At 46.9% G+C, this 21,666-nt stretch overlaps 1 protein-coding gene across 14 annotated transcripts in view; it reads left to right on the top strand.

Annotated features, from left to right (window-relative positions):
- Positions 1-21,666, top strand: part of Ntrk2 (neurotrophic receptor tyrosine kinase 2) — a 315,342-nt gene that overhangs the window by 96,733 nt on the left and 196,943 nt on the right. The gene's annotated exons all lie outside the window — the stretch shown is intronic.

The following is a 21,666-nucleotide window of genomic DNA, read 5'->3' as shown; positions in this document are numbered from 1 at the left end:
AGCCGGTACATAGAAACTGACATGGTCGCCTGCGCAGTTTTCCTCTTATTTAGTGCGGCAGGAAAAAACTATGATATTTTGGCTCAACAGAGTCAGTAGTAATTTCATGGCTATGGCAGGTTGTATGCATTTTTGAAAAGTAAATCACAAACATCAGTTGGTTCTAATGCTGGGTCCCCCTGGGACTGCGTTTGTGTCCTTTTTTGCCAGTATTATTTTTAATAAAAGATGCTGCTGTGGCTTTCTACTTAAGAAGACTTTCTGGAGCCCCAGTGCAAGGATGGGGGTGCAGAGTCTTCGTACAGGACATTGTTTCTTCATCTCCCTTTCACTACGCATTTCAAAGGACGTCAGTCTTGATTTAGCTTTCAGAGTTCTGCTTTACGAGTGCGGAGAAACCGCAAGGCACAGGGAGAAAGTTGGCGTCATCTTCAAGTGGCACGCCTCTTTGGCTTTCCACTTTTAAACTGTGTTTATTTATTTTTACTGCTCTGCCTTTGCTGTCCCCAATGCTGGGCTTACCTAAAGAAAATTCCTTTCAAACATATTGTGCTCCTTGACCATATTCCTCCTACACCCTCCCCTTCTGTTCAACCCTCCCTGCGGTCTGCTTCCCCTTCCAGACCTCCCTTGTGCATGTGTGTGTGGGTGTGTATGAGCATGTATATATGCATATATGTGCATCTGTGTGCACATGCACTTATGCATATGTGTGCGTATTCAGGTGTGTATGAGCATGTGTATCTGCATATGTATGCACAGGTGTGTATATGTATATGCATATGTGCGCATTGTGTGTGGGTGTGTATGAGCATGTATATATGCATATATGTACATCTGTGTGCATGTATGTATATGAATCTGTGTGCATATGCGTGCAAGTGTGTGTATTTGTGTGTATGTGTATATGCATGTGTGCATGTGTGCATAGATGTGTGTGACATGTATATATGTATATATGTGCATCTGTGTGCATGTGTGTACACATGTATATATATGTGTATAGTATATATGCATATGTGCATGTATGTAGGTGTGTTATCGTGTGTATAGGCATATATGTGCATGTATATGGATCCATGTGCAAATGTGTACATGTGTGTATGTGTGTGCATGTGTTTTATGTGTGCATATGTGTATGTATATATGCATGTGCATGTGGGCACGTATGTGTGCCTGTGCATGTGTGTAGTGTTATATCTAAATAAAAGTCGGGACTTGCAAGTAGAACCAAATGTGTAATGTTCGTCATAACATGATCTCCAATTCCATCTTTTTTTTTTCTTGCAAGTATTATAACTTTATTCTTTGTGACTGGGTAAACTCCCACTTCTCCATCTTCTCCATTGGGTCACCTGCTGACAGATCCCTGCGTTTGAGTCCACAAGTTGGTTATTAAAATTAATGCGACAGCAAAATCTGGACAGTTCCTGCTTTGTGGGTGCCCTAAACTTGGTAGCTTAGGAAACCTTGGAGAGAATGCCAGATGTAACTCACGGTCCCCATTCCTAAAATTCGCCCCTAATCAGAGCAGGGCACATCATAATGTTCATTTTCTTATTGCTTCTGAAGGCTGTGGGTCATACTAATGCCACCTAGTGTGTCATCCCTTCGCGAGTGCAGACATGGCAAGTAAAACAAAATTTCTAGGTTAATAAATAAAATATAGATTTTAGTAATTTAAGTATGAAATTGTTTCCTGTAGATCTTGGATTTAGCCAAGCACTAAAAGAACTGTGTTCAATGACAGGAATGCACCTTGTTGGAAACAAAGAGCAAAGCTTCCCCGGGTGGGGGTGGGGGTGGGGTGGGTCAGTAACAACCAGAAGAAACAGATTGGGTACAATTATACAATGGTAGGACAATGTGGGGACTTAACTGATGGAGCCTAAGGCCTCTTGCCTCACAGTTCCTTCATTTAAATGCAGTAAATAGAAGCCAGCATTGAGTGGTGAGAGATTCAGTGAGCAGCTAACTAAACTCTCACTGTGACAATTCTGTCAACATCTCTCCTGTTAACCTGGGGATTTCTTCTCTGGTAAACTCATTTGTAGCAGGGCTTTGGTAATGATTCTTTAATGGAGGCCTCTCAGGATAATACCTTGGAGGGCGTTTTAGGACTAAATGGTAGAACTGGAGAGAAGTGTTTAAAGGCTTATAAGATGGCCTGCCTCCCAGACAAAAACAAGTCCGTGGGAGGGAGGAGCAGAGTCTGGGCTTTAAGCTTCACCAAATGACAATGTCAGGTCATTTGTCTCAGTAACTGCCAGGCTGTTCATCTTCAATTCAGTAGGGAATGCTGCTCAAGCCAAGGGTGTGGGCTGGCTGGGCTCTCTGTCTTGTAGGAAGCTTTACTTGGGAAATCTCAAACATAGCTGCAATCAAGATTTCTTACAAAGCCATTCACAAAGAAGCAGGGGAAAGGCAAACAGCTTGGTGTGGGGCAGAAGCAACTGTACCAGGAGTGGTCAGAGGCAAGCAGAGGCTGGGGACCTGCTCCCTGTCTCTCCCCTCTGTCCCATCAGACCTGGCTCTGCAGCCCATGGCTGCTCTCTCCTCCATACAGTAGACCCTGGTTCTGCGTACGTGAAGGGCCCAGTCACCTTGTCCCTTTCAGATGTGTTCAGCCGTGGGTGGGGGACATGCTGTGCTTGACACATTTTCAAAGGCCTGACGTCTGCTTACCTCAGCACTTCTAAAGCATTGTACCCTGATGTTTGAACTGTCCAGACAGTGTCACTCATTAACTGTCAGGCTGTGATGGTGGGAGTCTGAGCTCTGCCTCACTGCAATGGTGATGCTTAAGTGGGTGCAGTCTATAAGCCTAGTCCTGCCTGAGGTGGGTGAGCTATGAGCTTCACATCCTCAGGTGTGAGCATATAGGTCACATTTGAGAGTCAAGGAGGCGGGGCACGTTCTCCCAGGCCGCTGGGAGAGAGTGAGAATTACAAGGCTCTCTCTGACTTTAATGTCTTCTTGACTCTTCTCCTCTGTAGGCAGACAGACTCATCAGATATGGAATGAGAGAGGCTTTCCATGTCGTTCCCTCTCTGAGATGTTTATTTAAGACCCGGGCATTGAATGGTTAGACAGTGACTTCCCCTTCTTTATGTTCTTTGAGGTGATGAGTTTCGAGATGTTAGTGAGAAGGTCACATTCCCTACTTAGCTTAGTCCTGAGCAAACCCCAGCCTCTCTATCATATATCGATAATTTCCAATCACCTTTCCTGTGCACCGTTGTTCACTTGTAAACACATATCTGTATTAGGCAGTGAGTTAGATCATCTTGTCTCCCAGGGAAATATACGTTAATGGGGAAACATGTAGGCGGTAAACACTAGATATAGTTTGCAAACTTCCCTAAGGGATGGACATGCAGAGGTCTTTGGAGTGGTGTTGGGAGTGTTGGGTGAAGGGCAGGGTGAGGAGGAAGGACAGAGTCCAAGTAGTAAATTGATGGAAATATGAGAAAGTTTGGGATAGTCACACATTGTTGAAGGGTTTGCTGTCACTGGAACATAACGAAGACACACTAGACGACAATCAGAGTCCCTGGTGAAGGTGTGGGTGTAGAACTGATCCCAAAGACCTCCATACTGGGCATGGGACAGTGGGTGTGGAGAGGGGAGTGTGTGTGGGGGGGCAGTGGGTGTGGAGAGGGGAGTGTGTGTGGGGGGGGCAGTGGGTGTGGAGAGGGAAGTGTGGGGGGGTTAGTAGGTGTGGAGAAGGGAATGGGGGGGTAAGTGGGTGTGGAGAGGGGAGTGGAAGGGTTAGTGGGTGTAGAAGAGGGGAATGGGGGGTTAGTGGGTGTGGAGAGGGGAGTGGGTGGTTAGTGGGTATGGAGAGAGGAGTGGGGGTTAGTGGGTGTGGAGAGGGGAGTGGGAGGTTAGTGGGTATGGAGAGGGGAGCACCTACAGTAAGTGCATTCACAGAAGTACCCGTGGTTGCAAACAGAAGGTACACAGGAAGGCTGGAGGAGCAGCTGGGTGGGAGTCATAGCAAGCTTGGCTGAGCCCAAATGACACACATAATGTTAGGAAAGCCTCGAAGGTGAGGTTAAAAGTGTGCTCCAACTGTAAAAATGAAATTTTAAAATGTTACAAGCAAATATATCATTGTCCAAGGAAGGGGTGTGTTCCAATGAGAAGGCTCAGGCCAAGGCAGGCAGATCTGGGTCAGACCTTTGCCCTGGTCTCTGGTTATGTGGGGTCCAGGGGATTGTTTCTTCCACAGGGTTTCTACCTCTTTGCCACAAAATGTCTTCCTTCCACACAGGATTGCAGGTGGGGCACATGGGAATGTATGCAACATGTTTAAAGTTTGAAGATCCCTCTTTGAAGATGTGCATGTATTTAGTTTTATAATGAAGGAGAGAGTGAGTGACAGACAGGACAAGAGAGACAGAGAGAATGTGTGTGTGCGTGTGTGTGTAGGTTGTGTGTGCGCACACGCATGTGCGCACCTGAGGTGTGCATATTCTGCACGTTTGCTTACAACCAACTGCTCATTGTACATCCCGTGCCCAACCGATTCATTGACTGGTAGCCATGTGCAAAGTGCCAGTGAAGGCTTCTGTTCCTTTCCATGTCATGTCCTCAAGGGACGAGGGCAGAATACGTTTAATAACTTAATGTTCATCAACTAATTAGTGTCCACATGTGATAAAGTGTCTGCCGTTCGATATAAATCAGAGTTCTAGAGAATGATCCATCAGAGCCATTGCAATTGAGACCCCAAGGAGAAGTGAGGCCCTTGGGGCATCCTCACACCTGTAGTGACTGTTCTCCATCGGCATTTAGTTTCGATTACGGCTGTGTATTCATAAGATGATTTCGGGGGGCCTGTTTGCACAGTAGAGCCCATTTTCTTTAGGAGGCTAGGGAAATCCTGAGAGCCATAAATCCTAATCCAGGTTCGTGCCTTTCCTGAAGCCCCTCCTCTGACCTCTCGCTGTATTTCCCCCGAGACCTATAAACAGCCGGTGCTAGTGGCAATTTAAAAAATGCAAATCACATCACAGAAGTTCCGTAAAGGATCGTCCCCCTCTGCCACCCTTCCCCCACCTGCAGAGTGGGAGCAGTAAATCCAAAACTGGCATTTACACTCCGGGGCAGACCACCGTCGTGCTGGTCAGACGACTATCTCGTCGTCCTCCATGCTGCTTGGAGATTCGAGCCCTGGTTTTTTAGTCTAATGAGTAAGTTTGAAGCTTTGCTCAGTGTTGTGCAGGGCTGTGTTGTGGGCACATGGGGAGAGAAGTATGGCTGTGACAAGAGCCCTGTCACACCGCGGCTCTTGTGTGGCAGATGTGACAACACAACCCACTTCTCAGAAGGAAACTCTTATTGTGGTTCTAAGAGAAGGACGACTCGTGGCTTCTTAAACAATTCACCCTGGAATTGCTTTCATGTCAAGCTTCCAAAATCCCAGCCCATAGAATCGTCTGGTCTGAGAATTTCTTGCTCACACCAGTATTCGTGTTGTATATTTTTTTAAGTTGTGTATTGTGCCTTAATTTTTCCTATGAGTTTTTTAATTCATTCTTTAATAACCCAAGCCACATTCAAAGACTATTCTTGGAGGCTTAGCTCATTGGATGAGCTGTTCTCAGAATGTCGACTTGGACAGTTGGGGGGAACCCGTCACTGTAGATGAGGAGTGACCGAAGTTCCATTCATTCCCAGCCAAGCTGGTGACTCACACACAGGCGCCTGCTATCACAGCACCTCTCCAGGACGGACATCACACACCTCGGCTCTGAGCAGAGCCTAGAAATCCTTTAGAAACTCGCCTGCTAGTTCAAGTGCCTCTTCTAGGACTCACATTCCCAGAGTCCCCCACCGCGTACTATGTTATTTAAAAAGGGTTTATTTCCTTTAACTGTTTTGCACAAAAAAGAATGTCTATTTGTGGGTTTGTTTTGTTCCACCAGTTATCTAAATACTTTACATGAATTCGTTCATTGAATGCCCTCGGCTACCTCTGAGCTGGTGACCGGTCTGTCCATCGCTGCTGCAGAACAAGGCACCCCTAGGTGGGAAACAGCAAACAACAGCGGCTTGCTGTGTCTGCCTCATGGTGTTGGAGGCTGCGAGTGTGAGAATGAGGGGTCACGTTGATGTAGGCCTCCTTCCTGCATCAGAGAGGACACACAGCAGCTTGGATCCCTTCTCCATGACCTCATCTAACCCCCCTCTAAAGGTACCTCCTCTACCTACCAGCAGCAGCATATGGTACCTACCAGCACCATAGCATTATGGTGACTGAAGTTTCCAACATGTGAATTCCCTTGCCCGGGGTCACCAAGTGTAGGTGACGTGTTGCTGGTGCCATAAACTCAAGGTTTACATTGCCATACATTGTCAGGATGTTTATGTCCCTTTCTCCTCCCCCTTTCTTCCTACCTTCCTTCCCTCCTTCCTTCCTTTCTTCCTTCCTTCCCTCCCTCCCCCTTCCCTCCTTCCTTCCTTCCCTTCCCTTTCCTTCCTTATTTCCCTTTTCCCTTCATTCTTCCTCTCTCCCTCCTTCTTCCCCCCCTTTCTTCTTTCTTTTGGTTCACCAGTTTCCACTCAGGTTTCTAAAATGTTTGTAGATGAATCTCAGCGTAATACTAGTTAACAGAATAAAGAGAAGTTTTATGGATTAAAAAGAGATGTCGTCTCGCACGGATTTCTCGAGGAAGTCTTGTTATTCTATAACTATTCAGACTATGGGCTTCCGTCTCTAACAATCCCCACAGATGCGGGTGACCACAAACGCATCGCTTGCTTTTAGAAGCTAGATGAGCAAAGGTGGGGGCAGCGCTCATTCAAGAGCTATGGTTTGGCGTGCTTTAAAATCGCATGGGAAGCCACTATCACCACATCCTTCTAACTGGCTTTTCGTTGTCCTGGAAGCACTAGCATTACCACACTGGTTAGATTTCTGGAATCTTATAGCAATACTACCGAAGAGTGCATGGTGGATTTGCCAGGAGCAGTTGAATGAGATCAGATTAGGAGACTCGGGACCCAGGAGACGTGAGTCATGGACCAAGTTAGTCACTGGCCCTTCATTTACCTGTATGTAAAACATGGAGGCCATGCGCTCATCCCTCAGGCTTCAGAGGACTGGGTGATGGCATGTTCTCACACTGTCCACGGACTGTGTGGATGAGCGTGTCTCCACCAGCTCTCTCTGAGTCCATCTTGTCACATGTGAAGACCTGGGCTAAGCACTGAGTTCGCAGTTCTCAAACCCACCTCGTTAGTCTCGACACTTGGTAAATGGTGATCATCACGGTCTTACTTTGTAGAGCTGTCTGGAGGATTAAAGAAAACTATCTATAAATCTCCTAGTGTGGCCGGCCATGGGCCTTGTCAGGGTTAGCATTGCTGTGAGGCAACACCATGACCAAAGCAGCTTGGGGAGGAAAGGGTTTATCTGAACTCTGTTTTCGAATTGCTGTTCATCACTGGAGGAAGTCAGGACAGGAACTCAAGCACAGCAGCAACTTAGAGGCAGGCCCTAGAGGCCTTCCTGGAGGCCCTAGAGAGGTGTTACTTGCTCCTTGTGGTTTGCTCAGCCTGCTTTCTTATAGAACCAGGGCCACCAGCCCAGGTATGGCCCCACCCACCATGAGCTGAGCCTTCCCACATTGAACACTAATGAAGAAAATTTCCTTCTGGCTCCCTGACTCCCTACAGCCCAGTCTGTGGAGGCATTTTCTCAGTCAGGGTTCCCTCCTCTCTGATAATGACTAGCTTGTGTCCAGTTGACATAAACTAGTCAGCAGAGCCATGTCCTGGGCTAAGAGGCAGGTAATCTAGCTTCCTGCAGAGACTCCCAACTGTGCAGCCAGACATCCTGAGTCTGAAGGACCACGGGAGCATTTGCCAGCTTTGTGACTGTGGCTGTGACTGTGTCTCTCTCTTCTCCACTTCCATTTCCCGTACCTCTGGACTGAGGGCTGAATTATTAAGTATAAAATCTTCAGAAGGGGACTCAGCATTATGGCTACCACCACGTATTATTAGTTGGTACTATTATACTCATGACTTTAGAATAACATTTAATGAATGAATGTATTTTAATTATCACGATTATTACATCATAATTACCATGTATCTTGAGGACCTAAAATAGGTAACTTATAGAAGCTGGTAATAACGGACTTAGTCATGAGTTGAAAATGTGATTTTCAGAAGTAGGAGAAATTGAGAGGGCAGTGAAAATTAAATTTAAAGCCATAGATTTGTCAGAGTCTGTCATTTTTTTAGACCCTGGGTTCAGCGTCCGCTCTGGATGCCAGGGCTGCAGAGAGGAGAGGGCCGCCCTTCAGAGGTTCTCCTGTATTTGCTGACATCAAGCACAAAGGAGCCAGGGGATGAGTTCTGTTATCACCATCTGTGCCGAGGACCTCAGAGGTACCCTGTGTCAGGCCCCATGGCACGGAGGTGAAGGTGAGGGCTCCTAGGCAGCATCAAGGGGTTGGAGTCACTGTTCATGCATGTGAGGTTGGAGCAGGTTGGACAGGTGGGGCATTTTGTGGGAGGAGCGTCTTGTATGACAGAGACACAGGACGAGTGAGGAGTGTCTTCGTCTGTGTTCCATTGCTATGAAGAGATGCCGTGACCACGGCAGCTCTTATAAAAGAAATCATTTAGTTAGGGCTGGCTTACAGTTTCAGAGGTTCAGTCCTTTATGAGCACAGCAGGCACTCAGGCTGATATGGTGCTAAGAGTTCTACATCCTGATTCACAAGCAGCAGAAGCAAGAGAGCCATTGGGCCTGGCTTCAGCCTTTGAAATCTCAAAGCCCACCCCCCAGTGACACATTTCCTCCAGTTAGACCACACCCACTCAAATAAGGCCACACCTCCTAATCGAATAGTGCCGCTCCCTAACCACTTAAATCTACAAATCTATTGGGGGGGGCACACTTATTCAAACCACCACAGGGAGGATCTACAAATGACAAAGTGGGAGGGAAGCTGGAGTTCAGGATGGCCCAGAGATAGTGTTGGAGAGGAGAAGAATCAGCTCTCTGAGCTTCTGTGAGATCAGGTATAAGGTTCTGCTCCTCCTAACCTAGATGGCTTCTCCCAGGGAGTGAGGACAATGTAAGCAGAGATACAATGGGCTACAAACAGCAAAGGAACCGGTGAAGGTGCTACACTTGGACAGAAAGTGAAGCTACTACCTACTGCAGCTTCTTTGGGGAAACTGAGGTCCAAAGCAACCCAAAGACTTACTGAGACCAATCTGAAATTAGTGGTTGATTCAAGTCCTAGAGTGCAGGGGTTCTAGCACTGCCTGCCCCACATGCGCTGTCCCTGTTCCACACTGCCTTATCCTTCTCTTCATCTCTTGTAACCCAGCCACCAGGGCTAGCTATCTGAGGCTTTTGACCAGACCAACCCTGAAAGCTTTGGGAGCATTTTAACTGTCTGGGCCCTCCCGTTTCTTTACACTTCCTTGCATCTCATACAGACTAAAACCAAACCAAACCAAAACAAAGCATTGAAATAAAAGACCGAGTCTGCAACATTGTAAGGCAACTTTGTACGTTTTACACGTCCTCTTCTTTTGTTTCTGTTTAAATGGACTCCAGCCTTCCTGGCCTCATTCTAAGTGCCCAGGGTTTCTGGATAAGGGAGGTAACTTAGGACAGGACTTTTTTTAATCCTGGTTTCTCTCATCAGTGGTAGACAGATTCTAGGTCCAAATGTAGACTCAAAATACAATTTTCAAAACACGGAAACTTTCTGTGAGAAAGATGAAGCCAAACCAACTTTTAGTTTAAAAAACGAACTTCTCACTAAAGCTTTCTTTGCCATTAACACTTCAGTACATTTTTTTTTTTTTGGTTCTTTTTTTTCGGAGCTGGGGACCAAACCCAGGGCCTTGCGCTTCCTAGGCAAGCGCTCTACCACTGAGCTAAATCCCCAACCCCACTTCAGTACATTTTTAAGATGGACTTACCAATCCTACCAAGATAGGGAAAATGTTATCTTTCCAAGTTGATTGTGGGCGAATTTTCACCTGATGTTCTAAGCACTATCAAAAGAGGACATTGAGCCTTTTCCATGAGTATTTTTGACAAGAGAATACTTGTTGCTTCCCATAAAGTTGTAGAAAGGAGGTTTCCAGCTTGGATGCAGGGGAAAGGCTGTTTCATAGAGAGGGGGGCATAAAAAGAACCCATTAATGATTTAGAAGACTATTTAATTTCCCTGCCTCTGAAAGAGAGAAAGGGGATTTGATCAATACTTTCAAGGTCACTCCTGGCATTTGCTAAGTCAGCTGGTCTTTTTTAGGGCTTTGGAAACCTTGCCCTGCCTTGGTGCGGTGAGGTTTGTTTCCATGCAGGAGACAAAGGGTTGTCTGTGCTGGGGCGGAGATGTTGAAGGAAGAAATGCAGTTGAGGGTCTGAAAGGAAATCTACAGCCGAGTCAGAGTTTATTTAGAGAGTCAGGGGAGAGACGCTAGCCTTGTGGTTGCCAATCTGTTCTGATGAGGAGGTTATTAGTACTAAAATGAACCCCGGCTGTAAGGTAGATTGTGAAGAACATTAATCAATGTGTCCCATTGTCAGTGACTGCTGTGTCCTCTTTAACTGGCTTCTCTTTTCAAATGTGGCACTGACCCCTTGGGACTTGTCTAAGTGCCCTCGTTGGTATTCTGTGAGTTGCCTTTGTATGTGTTGGCCAAAGTGAAGACTTTCAGTTACTAATGTCACGGATGTGAGCTGTCACCTTTGCATTGACCCAAATGGATGTCATATGCTTTTGGCACCTTTGAAAAGAGTGTTGATAATTGCACAATACATATTTGGAGGTGGCCGAGAGATGAAAGGGCCTGTCCTATGACCTGCTCATCCCACCGAAGGGTGTGTTTGTTTTGATCATCTGGCTATTTGAGGACTTTGACCAGAAGAGCCCTGTGAGCTTTGAGAGTGTTTTAACTGTCTGGGTCCTCGCATATCCTTACATTGGCTTGCATCTCAATCAGACTGAAAAGAAAAAGAAATGTTGAAATGACCGACTGTTATCTCTGCAACATTGTAAAGCAGTCCTTGGCTCCATGCGGGCTCAAAGGCTGACAGAACCCCACATTGATAGCAGATGCTTGGCATCAGTTCCAGTGAGTCCTCTTGGATGTGGCCACACTAGGACAGATACTCTGAGAAGTTCCAGAGAGTGCAGAGTCCTGGCCAAAGTGCCAGGCACATACTTTCAAACGCTTGCTGGTTGGATGGTTGGCTGGTCTGTGTTAAGATAAGGGCTTGCTATGCAGCCCTGGTGTCTGGGACATGCTACGTTAGCCCAGTCTGTCTCAGAACCTTCCTGCCTCAAGCTACCAAGCGCTGTGATCTCAGGCGTGCCACCACACCTGCCTCAGATGCTTTCCTGAGTCTGGGGTCTACTTTATACAAACTACATGGAATATCTGCTATTTATTTAAAGAAAAAGTAAGTAGACGTGGAGAGAGACTTTTCTTAGTTTGAGCTCTGATTTGAAAGACATTGTCTAAAATTTAGCTCAAGCTTGAAAAACGTCTAGACTCACTCAACATCTGTGGCCACTGACCACAAGGCAACACAACAAGGCATGGCTCAGTTTCCGACGGGAATTCATCTCTTCCAGACCTGTTGAGGATCAGACAGGCTTTGAGGGGAAGTCCCTAGATCCCCAGCCGGGGGAGAAAACATTTTTACCCCCAGTTCCCACTGTGGGATGCAGAAGGGAAATGGGATTCTCGTTCATTCAGTATTCCTGAGTTACTCTCCTGCAGTGGTCCCGCTGTGGTCCACAGTGACTCGAGTTAATTATCTGTTAAATGAGGCAAGTCCCAGCCTTCAGTAGATCATGACCCTTAAGACGTAGAAGAGGGAAGACCAGTCACGTTTTTTATTCTATCGACATTTGCTTAATGGGCTTCGTACAAGCTTGGCCACTTTACTGCTGAGCTGGTGACAAAGTAGACTTTTCCTCGATCATGAAAGGCTGGCAGCAAACCATGAAGCACCAGTGCTTCTTGTCGTTGACGTTCCGGTGACCGTTTCAGTGTAAGAAGAGACATTTTAGTTTAGAAGTAGGATTTCTCTACACTCACTCACTGAGTAGAAAATGGCTTGGCCTTTAGTATCCTTCAGCTTCCTGTCTTTGCCTGCTTCTGTCCTCCGGCAGTAAGGACAGCAAACACAGCAACAGCACCCACTGCCTTCTGAGCACTCATGTGTCGGGAAATCTCTTATTTTCCCAAGTCGAGTGACTCAGTCTAATATGTGTGCTGACACACATTAGCTTCTGAGAGCTGTATGGATACGATCTCTCATGCTCCTTTCAACAGTCTCAAGGAAAGTATGACGACCACTTACAAGTAATGTCAAGCCTCACACGGTGCTCGGAGAGTTGTCCGCTGTTCCAAATTTAGAAATCTGTAGCTTTAGACCCGAATTTCTCTTGTGACCCAGATGTCTCTGAGAGAGAAAGCACGACTCCCCCAAGTCTCAGAAGTGCCTTGGAAACTGGACATGTCAACTCAAGCGTTTCCCACAGTGTACGAACACTCTGTAAATCAGTGGCTGTGATCATTGCCACCAGTACAGTCACCGCCATCAGCAGTGGCTTTCAGGTTCCACTTGGGCAAGTCTGTGTGCAGATGGTACACGATGAGACAGAGAGGAAAAAAGAATGTAATTGTGTGTGTGTGTGTGTCTGTGTGTGTGTGTGCATGCGTGTGCGAATGCGTGTGTGTGCGTGCGCACGTGAGTGCATTTGTGTCTGTGTGTGTCTGTGTATGCATGTGTGCGTATGTGCACATGCATACATTGAGTTGTCTACATGTCTGAAAGTGCATGTCTCTTTTTGTGTCTAACCACACCCGAACACTGGGATGGATTTTAGGGAGTCCATTTCTCTTAGTTCATGTGAGGATTCTGAGCCTCACATTCACTCACTTTGCCCATTGGGCTGTTTTCTAAACAAGAAAGGGCTTGGTAGAAAGAACCACATTGAGAGCAGAGGTGTCTGGGACAGTTTGGTTCAAGTGCAAACAGTGACCCCCAAATCACTTGGATTGGAAACGGGTGTCAAACTATCCATAGAACATGTAAGTAGAGAACTTTATTGATTAGCATAGGCATGACCTTAATTGCAGTGTGAGTCACCACAAAAACTTTACTGTGTTAGCTCTGTTAACTGAGGGAGTGCGTGATTCATGTAGTAAAGTTGGCATGAGGGGTATGGGTAACAGGAATCCTCCCCAAGGAGTGTGTGTGTGTGTGTGTGTGTGTGTGTGTGTGTGTGCAAGCATGTGTGTAGGTATGTGTGAGAGGGAGAGGGAGAGAAAAAAGGCTGTGTGTGTGTATGTGTGTGTGTGTGTGAGAGAGAGAGAGAGAGAGAGAAAGGGAGAGAAAAAGGCTGTGTGTGTGTGTGTGTACATGTGTGCCTGTGTGAGCACACAAGCCTAGCCAGTTCCTGCTTTCTGCCTGTTTATCTTCTCTAGACATTTACTTCTCTAGTCCAAAAATTCAGGCAACAGATTTTAAGGATTTATTTTTATTTTAATTATGTGTATATGTGGGTAAATGCATGTGAGTTCAGATACCCACCAAAGCCAGAGGCCTCAAATCCCCTCAAGCAAGAGATCAGCTTATTGAAAGCCACCAACATGGGTGCTGGGAGCCAAACTCTAGTCCTGTACATGAGCAATACCTGATCTTAAGCCCTGAGAAATCTCTTTAGAGCTCAGATGACAATTTTATGGAATAAGGTTTTGAATTTGTTTCTTGAAAAGATTTTAGTAGAGCCTTCATGGGAGCTAACCCTATACAGAATGAGGTATTTTAACGACAAAAATGAGTCCTATACTATTTCAGAAAGAGGGAAGATTGACACCGACTTGTAACTCAGAAACAGCTCTGGTGCTGGGGTCAACATGCTAAGACCTGTAGACCACATCTGCTTTAGTAAATAAAGTTTTATTAAGACGCAGCTGTGTCCACTTGCTTATAAGCTGTCTGTGACAACAGCAATTATGCACCCTGACTCCTGCACAGGAAGAAGGGCTACGGAAGATGCAGAGAACTCTGTGCTTGGTCTGGGCACCTTCTCACTCTTAGTGCTGGACGCTTTTCAGGAAAACTTGGGGGGTATCTTGGGTAACTGTAACCATGTCTGTCAGGAGTCTGAAAGGGTCAGCACAATTGACAGAAACCTCATATACCATGAGAGGAAGGAGGAGTCAGGGGAGAGGACATGAAGGGCAGTTCAGATAAATTGGCAACATAGTGTCATAAAGTAGCCCTCGGTGTCACATGGGCTCTCTAGTTAGACTTGGCTGACTTGACCTTGTCTGCTTTAGACAGGAAATGTATCCATCTTCTCTGCTTGCTGCCTTTTCATCTCTAATGGGGGAAACAGACCTAAAAGAGGATCATATATTAAAAGTGTCTTGCCCAGTGTGGAATAGAGTAGGAAGTATAGAGTATACAGAAATGTCACTTTTTTATAACCCTGCCCCCCAACATATGCACAGACCTTTATGATCATCGTAGAGGGGAATCTGGTCAGAGGAAGGGAAATTCTTAAATATGCATAAACTTTAAGGATCTGTGAAAAAGTTTGGATCTATCGCCAGGCTGGATCCTATCAGCATCTTGATCTAAGGCACGGGAAGCTCCTCTTTATGGCCCTGCCTTCTTCTTATCTCTTCATATTCAATGAGGAGGTAAAACCTCAGGACCAGTGTGTGCAGTCAGGGGCAGAGCCAACACAGTTGCACCGAGGAACTATCAACATTCTGCTCAGTCCAGGATTTGCAAACATTTACTCTTTATTTCTATTTTCTCCCGTTGCAATAAAGTTCCCTTACGAGCGCACCTCTGCTCACTGCAGGACAACACAGGGACTTCTGGATAAATCCCATCAGTACTAGACCTGGAAAGTGCAAAGGGGTCCAGGTCTCCGCCTTTCCCAAGGGGTGGGTAGACCTACCTTGGCAGCTTCTCCGTAGCATTGCTAAAATACGGCTTGTCCTCTGCCTGGGTGGCTCTAGTATGGCCTCTACCCTAAGCATCTCCACTGCCAACATTAATAGGCTGTTCTGCGTCTCCCTTGGCTGCGTGAGTGCTTATGGGTGTTCTTGCCACTCCCGACTCGTGGGAACTGCACGTCACCCTGTGATCACTGGGCTCAGATTAGGCGCAGCACGCACACCTGTCGTCGCTAACAGTAAGAGGGAACGGCGGATATGGATCCGATGAGTGTTGGAGGTCTTTCTGGAGCCAGACAACCTCTTCCTTGAATGCCAGGAGGGACCTGCTGCTTCTTCCTCACTGCAGGTCTTAGCCTCCTTCCGAGAGTCTCTGCTCAGTGCCTGTCTCCTTGGTCCCAAACTTTCTTCATCTCCTTGCAAACAAGCAGTGTACCTCTCCTCTCCTGGCCCTTTTGTGCTCTCTGGTCCTAGGGCTCTCTGGGGCCACAAGTACAGTTTTCTGTGCAGAGTTGGCAGGTGTCACTAAAATGCCACCAGAATGTCATTTAAAATCCGCTTACCTTTCTTTGGTAGTATCTAAAGGTCTTTGGGTTGCAGCAACTCCTCTGGCCCCCACATTTCACCATGAATCCTCCCTTAGGATTCTTTAATAAGAATCAGCTACAATAAGAAACAAAGATAGTCTCTTAATCCTGGTGTTCTTTTCCACACTGGAATCTGAGCGACGATGGGGAGGTCGACTTCCTTCGCCTAGGGCTCTGTTCTTCCCACCTTTGCCTTCTGCTGTCTTGTGAATAGGCCTCCTGCTCATGTTGGCAACCCAGTGGTCTCCAGAAGGCTACTCTCCCCTGGACCTAAAGTCTACATTACAGTCAGAAAGGAAGGAAGGGAGGCTCCCTCTCAAAGGGAGAAATGAAAACCTCTAGGCTTCTATCTATCTGCCAGTGTCCCGTTTCAAAGGATGCTGGGAAATCAGGCTGTTGTTTTACTTCCCCTCCTGAAGGGTGGTGCAAAGCAAAGCAAAATGAGCTGTGGGCAGATTTGAAAGAACCAACAGTAAGGGTCCCCAGAGGGGGTCCTTTAGAGGATGGTATTTATTCATGCAGTCGTAGGACTGTATTGCTTTCAGCCTGCCTGAAAGTTTTGAAATCTGTTGACCCGGGTCACCAGTGTAGCATGTAATTGGGTTGGTGGACTACGTGGGCATCTTCTGTGAACAAAGGGCTTTCCCAGTCAGCCAACGGCAGAAGCATGATGGGTGTGGTACCCGTGCTGCACCGTGTAAGAGAACAGACTTTAATTCCGTCCGTTAGAGGATGCAAATGATGAATGACATCATTTTACGTTCTTTTACTTTTGGGGAAGGCTGAGTTACCCCCTACTGGCCAAAACATACTAGAGATGTTTTATTGACTTAATTTTGATTCCTTTATGTATATGTACGTAATAAAAACTGCATGTCTGTAAACATATTTCATAACATTGTTTTATGAGTTCACCTTGGGTTTTCTCTCTAGTACAGAACAAATTAGATGCACGGGTAATAGTTTGGTGAGTATATCGAAATGGTATAAATGCTCACATCAGAAAGCAGCCTAGGGGTTGGGGATTTAGTTCAGTGGTAGAGCGCTTGCCTAGCAAGAGCAAGGCCCTGGGTTCGGTCCCCAGCTCCGAAAAAAAAAAAAAAAAAAAAGAAAGCAGCCTAAAGAAGGAAAAAGAAAGCTACTGCTCACATGAGTGTACGACTCAGAGGTCTGCAAACCGCAGCCCATGGGCACCATCAAGGGTTTTGTGTGTTCTTCGTGGTTGTTTCATTACGACACCACCGCACTCCACACATGCTCTCGGTGCCTGCTCCCATGCTGTGACAGCAACACGGGCAGCTGTGACAGGGAGCCCCGTGTCCTGTGGAGTTGAAATGTACCCTCCAGTTGTCCTTTCACAGAAAATATTTGCTAACCCCTGCATAAGTCTGCGATCATGGCCGAGTTGTTCAATGTAACATATTAACAAATTTTTTAAGCACTCTCTCTCAGAAGTAGAGTAAAACGTACGAGTAATTTTTCCGTGGTGGGGTCGGAACGCCTTGGCTAAACTGCCTTAGGCAACTCAAACTGCCGTAGATAAACAGTCTGTTGACAGTAGAGACTTTCTTCTCATGGGTTCAGAAATTAGAAAAAGTAAGGCCACAGTGGGCATAGGTTAAGTATCCGGAAGGTGCATTTCCTGGCCGTCTCAATGGTGAGAGGCATGAGCGACCAAACACCCACAGACCACTTGGATAAGGTGTCAGTCCTGGTCCCGAGGACACCAACCCCATGACGTAGTGTTACTCTTCTGTCACTGCAATCGGATGACATGACTAGAGCAGCTTGTGGAAGGAAGATGGTTTATTGTGGCGTAAGGATCCAGCAGGGTAGGGATGGAAAGAGCTAGTCAGAGAAGGAGCTGAGGGCCAGCCATTGCCTTCACCTGAAAACACAAGGCTGAGGAAGGAAACAGGAAGTGGTGTGAGGTCACGAACTCTCGCACACTGCCCCGGTGACCTATTTCCTCCAGCATGGCTTCACTTCCCAAAGGTTCCACAATCATTCTAAGCAGCTGAGAACTAAGTGTTCAAATGCCTGAGGACATGGGGGACATTTCTCATTCAAACCACTGTACTTAGCCATATCCCAAAGGCCCACATTCTGTGACAGTGGAAATTTTGTGGAGACATTGATTTTCATTTGAAAATGATGGCCCCACCCCTGTTCTCTGGTCAGCTCCCTGTGAGAAATGTCCTCTCACCACACCCGCATCTTCTCCGGTAGTGAGTTTGTAAACAGCCTGGCCAGGCCAAGTCTGAGCCTTGGGGGCCCTGTGCCCTTGATCAACTTGCTCAAGCCATCTGGAAGTCATCTTCTGAGCTGGCTGAAGAAAATGGACTATTCTCTCAGGACTGAAGTGCTCAGATTCTGTGACTTTGTCACATAAGAAAGATCTCAGCCTTGGGGACAGCTCAGCAAGGAAGAACGCTTGCTGCTCTTACGGAAGATCCAGGTTTGCCTCTGTCCCAGCACATGAGTGGTAGCTCAGAACTGCCTGTGACTGGAGCTCTGGGGATCTTCTTAGTCTCGCCTGACCTCTCCGGACACTGCATGCCTATGTAGCACGTACACACATGCAGACAAAACACTTGTATTCTTAAAATTACAGTAAGTAAATGAACCAAAATGAAAAGATCTCAGTGCCGTCATCTCTTTTCTCTTGTATGCTTGGTGACCAAGGTGTCAAATACATCATCTTCATCACTCGTCACTAGCCATCCTTGTGAGCATTAAACCCCAGCTATCCAGGGGCTAAGAGGAGAATCTGTAGACATGGAAATGGCTCCAATTTGCTCAGCACATCTTACTTGTCAGACACCTCCCGAGAGAGCTGTGTGCTCAGTAACCCCTCTGGTCTTCACGGTGCTCCTCAACAACATTGGTCTTGGCATGCCTTCTCCACAGCATGGTAACACAGCAGAGGGCGCCGCACAGCAGGGGGAGTGGCACAGCGGGGTGTGGCATAATGGGGGCGTGGCACGGCAGGGCGTGGCATAGCAGGGGGAGTGGCGCAGTGAGGCAGAGTCTTCCTGCTAGCTGGAGCCTGTTCCTTCCCCTGCAAAGCCACTAATACCGCTGTTGGTGCGCTGCCGTACACCCTCACTCAATTTCAGTTGTTCCCCAGAAGCCCTACCAACATTAGCATGTGGATCTGAAGATTAATTTTCAACACACAAACACTGGGGTTGAGCTGAAAACAGGCAAAACTCATGTTCTTGGCACACCGCTCCGTGCCCACAGTGAGCCAGGCTTTTGCACATGTGTCCATTTTGAAAGACACTAGGGAAGGCAAGCCGGAGCTGTCATTCTTTGAAGCTATGAACAGTTTTGAAAATTAAGACAGATTTTCTTTCATTTACCAAAATCCTACTTGACGCCATCATGATCGTTCTGGACGTCTTGCGTTCTCAGGCTCCTCCCCAAGTCACGTGAAAATGTTTTGTAGGATGCCAGCTCTCTCTATCTCTGCACATTGGGAACTGGGTCATTTGTGTGACATCACCCTTCTCTGCCAACAGCATTTTTAAATTCCGAGAATTAAAAAGCAAACAAGCAGACAAATGACACGGCAGATGGCTATTTCAGGTCTAGGCGAGCATTTGCCGTTGCATTCTGGGAAATTAAGCTATGGATTTAGATAGTCATCTGCTGCCTTAGCTGGCCAGCCAGGAACTGCGGCACTCGGGCTAGAACTGCGACTTTTAACTTTGAATTTGGTGAATTTCAGGTGTACAGCTTGACAAGGCATTTGACCCTGGAGCTTCTTGCTGTGAGAACGGGCCCGTTCATAGAGAAATTGATTTTCCATGCTCGGTTACAAGAACGGGACATGGACAGTTCAGCGGGGGTTTAGGGACCACATTAAGCCTCCTCTCAAACCTTAGCGTCCCCTGGAAAAGCCAGCAGCAAGCAGCTGGAGCGCTGTGCTCATTACCGTATGAGTCGCTAAGTCATTTGTCGTGGGTTATAATGACATTTATAAGGTAGAACTTGTACTTTCTTCCTCGAGAGATGTGTTGACGCTTTTGAAGGGGCTCTGTGTCTGCCCGCTGGGTGCAGTTAGCAGGTAAAGGTAGTCAGGGTTGGGTTCTTGGTTTGGGCATAGGCAGGGTTGATTTCTGGTTAAGGACTTGGTAGGTATATCAGGGTAGTGTGGGAGGAAGGACGAGTCCCTGCTCTCTCTCTGCCTTCAGGCAGCCAGTTTGGTGTCAGAGTAAATGGAAATAGAAAATGGATTTAGTTTCATGACTGTCACCTAGAGTTTTTCCCCCTCAACTGCAGAACAGTAGAGTCCTTTAGCTGGGGCTTTGAAAGAAAAAATCCCTTGAAAAAAACACTTCTCTGTGTAGAATTTGAACAAAAGCCACAGAATAGTCTTAGACCCTTTCCTCTGTAGGTATAAAATCTGTTGCCCTTGTCAGTGTTTGAATGCAGAGTGAGGCGGAAGCAGCTTCCATGTAGCACAGAAAGCCATCCCTGCTGATTCAGGTCAAGGCAAGTGGGTCTCGGCCACCCTGTGACCCGCCAGCAGCGGCTTTGTGCGGGCTCGCCTATGCTGCCCCGGGATTCTCGCTCTGTCTGGACTCTGTTTCCCAGGAGGGCAAACTCAGAATTAGAGCCAAATTCTCCTCTGTGGCATTTTTTCCATCGTCCACATCAATAAATGCATTTAGACCTGTGATCTAAGGTGTGGTTAGGAAGGTCACTTGTAGTATTTGAGCCGATTGACCATGGGCAGGATTGGAGTTTCCTCTCTGTGACTGACCCTGGGAATACACTCTAACTCCCTATAATGCATAAAGTAGGAATTACAGCTGATCTTTAAGGAGAACATCCAAATCTAGGCCATGCCTCCCACCCAGTTGTCATGTCTCCCGGTTCTTCCAAGCCACGGGAGAACACAGAGAGAAGACAGGATGAGAGAAACCACGTGCACAGAGCTGGGAGACAGACACAGGGAGAAACAGAGGCAGGGGAAACCCAGGAAGCAAAACAACAGAGACAAACACCTGATTCCGCTGGCCAGGAAAGAGCAAGCATTTATGAAGACTGACTCCAACAGCGTGGGTTTTAAAGACAGCGAGAGCTGTTTAAAGTGTTCCTTTCATGGCTGAGGTCTCAGGAGCTGAAGAAATGGGTCAAGGTCATCTGTGCCTTATGGGCTGGCCTTTGTTGTTCTGAATACACACACACACACACACACACACACACACACACACACACACACACACACACACGCTTAGTGGAACATAGACCTATATCTCGCCTCCAAAGGCCTCCCTTTCCTTCTTTCTTTAGATTTATTTTTATTTTATGTTCTGGGTGGTTTGCTTGTACATGTCTATGCACCATATTTGTTTGGTTCCCTTAGAGGTCAGAAGAGCGTTGGGTCCTTTGGAATTGTAGTAGCAAATGGTTATAAGATACTATGTGAGTGTTAGGTATCAAACCTGGATCCTTGCAAGAGAAGCCAGTGCTCTTAACTGCTGAGACATTTCTCTGGCCCTGCACCATTCGAGGCAAGGTCTTATTATGTAGCTCTGGCTGGTCTTGAACTCACAGAGACCCACCTGCCTCTGCTTCCCAAGTGCTGTGTGCCACCACACCTGGTTCTAATTGTTGTCACTGATAGTTTTGTTAGTGCACCGAGAATTTTAAACAAGCATTCACTAAGTGCTCACCATACCCACACGGCTGCTCCTCAGCTCCTCCCAGATCCAGCCTCACCCCTGCTCCCTCTCTAACTTCATGGTGGCTTTCCTTTTGATAACCCATCCTGCCATTCTGTGATGCGCAATCCTCCCAGGTGGAGCACAGTGCACCTGGCAGGGGACACAGCCTAAAGGAAAACTGACTCTCCCTCCCCCAACAGGGAATTTGATATGTGTAAGCTCTTGTCTGTTTTTGTACAGAAACGTTCATAATGCCAGCCACTCTTCCACATAGGAGCTTGTTTGGGGCATTGGCAGTCTTGACTCGAATGTTAGTGGCTGCCATCAAGACGTTAAGGGACTGGCAAGGGCTTCAGTGCCACCATGCAAGCCCAGTGACCTGAGTTCAACTCAGAACCCATGTGAAAGGAGAAAGAGAGAAC

Source organism: Rattus norvegicus, chromosome 17 (assembly GCF_036323735.1).
Source record: "Rattus norvegicus strain BN/NHsdMcwi chromosome 17, GRCr8, whole genome shotgun sequence".
Taxonomy (NCBI): domain Eukaryota; kingdom Metazoa; phylum Chordata; class Mammalia; order Rodentia; family Muridae; genus Rattus; species Rattus norvegicus.
This window is presented reverse-complemented; position numbering and strand designations above follow the sequence as displayed.